We start from the raw sequence: 2,334 nt of genomic DNA, 5'->3' as shown, positions 1-2,334 counted from the left end.
GTGTGTGTGTGTGTGTGTGTGTGTGTGTGTGTGTGTGTGTGTGTGTGTGTGTGTGTGTGTGTGTGTGTGTGTGTGTGTGTGTGTGTGTGTGTGTGTGTGTGTGTGTGTGTGTGTGTGTGTGTGTGTGTGTGTGTGTGTTTACTGTGGCATTGACACTGGAATGGCTCTTTAATTACTGCCAGCATTTTTATGGAGCTTACTGTGTTATTCTATTAAACAGCTCGTTGCTTCCCTCACTCAGTATTTATGACACGATATTTGAAATCGCTCCCATTTGCTTTCATTCATGCAAGACAGTGAGTTTGGGTCTGTTGTGTTTTTGTGTATGTGTAATGTGTGTGTGTATGTGTGTGTGTGTGTGTGTGTGTGTGTGTGTGTGTGTGTGTGTGTGTGTGTGTGTGTGCGTGTGTGCGTGTGCGTGTGCGTGTGCGTGTGTGTGTGCCTGTGTGTGTTGTTGGGTGTGTGTGAGATGAGGGTCAGTTTTAATTATATTGAGCCAGAGCTCCCCCTTATGGTCGGTGCAGAGGATGAACTTAACTGAATTTGAATGGAGTGCGCTTTTGACGGTGAGCTATAGGGTCATAGTGACTAGTGTTATTATACTGTGTGTGTTTGTGTGTGTGTGTGTGTGTGTGTGTGTGTGTGTGTGTGTGTGTGTGTGTGTGTGTGTGTGATTTTTATTCCCTCACATCGAAAATCCTTACCTGTGCCACCCTATCCTTACCACATACACATAAACAAATGTCCTTGTGTGTTCACTGATATGCACACACTCACACACACACACACAGGCCCACAAACATACAGTCATGCATGCATGAATCCACGCACACACATGCACATACACTCACACACACACACACACACACACACACACACACACACACACACACACACACACACACACACACACACACACACACACACACCACATAAGCCAACTCTACTAACTCTACTGAGCATAAAAGTTTTTAAGCACCCCCCCCACACACTTCACAGAGCTTCTTTGACAGACAGCTGCATGTCTGCCTTCAGACAGGCCGACATTGATCCCTCAGTGTATTTGTCACAGAAAGCCCCCTCCCCTCTCCTCAGCATGCTAAGCGCCTGCTAAGCTAAGCTGCACAGCGGGACGCGCTGTCTGCGTGCTAATGTGCGCTTATTGGAGGAGGCTGGCCCTGGGGCTAATGCGTGGAGCACTGGCTGTGTTCACAGTGGCTTGGTTAATGACATTAAATGAGCACGTCTTTAGATTAATGATATCAGAGGAGCTCGCAGGGAGCTAAAGCTGAGGCTAATCGCCGTCCGCTAGCTAATGTCTCCTGATGATTGATGCTCATAATGTTGGGTTGTGGTGTGGTGTGGCGATGTGTGTACTCATCATGACAGCTAGAAGGAGAGAGGGATAGTCAGACATAGAGAGAGAGAGAGAGAGAGAGAGAGAGAGAGAGACAGACAGACAGACAGACAGACAGAGAGAGAAGAGAGAGAGAGTTAGGGAGAGAGAGAGATGGAGAGGGAGGGAGAGAGTATTCATAAATGCTCCCGCAGCAAATCACATCAACACTATAAAAAAAAAGAAATCCACCCCGAACAAGCCTCTGTATTCATTTTGATATGACAGTATGAATAATTTATGGGACGAGTGCCGTCTGTCTTGTGCACAGTGGTCTCCCTGTGATGTTGGCGTGGGCCGGGCGGTGCGCGTTGGACAGACACACGGGCCTCTGTTGCGTCCTAATCGCTATGCTCCCCTACACCACGGACGGACAATCAGCGGCGGCAGCATGTCATTCAGCCGAGCACACATCAAGATCCGTCACTCGGATAGAAGGAGGAAAAAGAGAGATGCAGCCCAATCAATAAAGAATAGAGAAGAGGAGGAAAGGGGGGAGGGGAGATAGAGTCGCTGCTGTGGTATGTTTTTTTTGCCAGAGTGGAAAGCAGGATGTGTGTGTGTGTGTGTGTGCATGTTTTTGATTGCCGTGGCATTGTTTCATCTCGTGTGGAGTAAACTAGCAAGCATCTATTCATAGCAGGGTGGATTCATGTTTGTGTGTGTCTCTGTGTTTACTCCTGTGTGTGTGTGTGTGTGTGATGGCAGGGGATAACATGACGGTGGGTGGAGATGGTGAATTGTCCCCTCTGATGTATGTAGATTACAGTGTAGTCATGTCGGTGTGTGTCTGTTCTTTGTTGTTATTGTTTTCGCGTGGCTTTACCTTGCGTTGCACCGCGCTGCGCCGGCATCAGAGGGAAAGTGCCGGAAGCAGCTCCTGTGTCACCGTGGGACGCGCACGCTCCCCTGCTGGGCCATAAGATGAGCGCGCCGCG

This window comes from Sardina pilchardus, chromosome 9 (assembly GCF_963854185.1).
Source record: "Sardina pilchardus chromosome 9, fSarPil1.1, whole genome shotgun sequence".
Lineage (NCBI taxonomy): Eukaryota > Metazoa > Chordata > Actinopteri > Clupeiformes > Clupeidae > Sardina > Sardina pilchardus.
Note: the sequence above shows the minus strand (reverse complement) of the source record.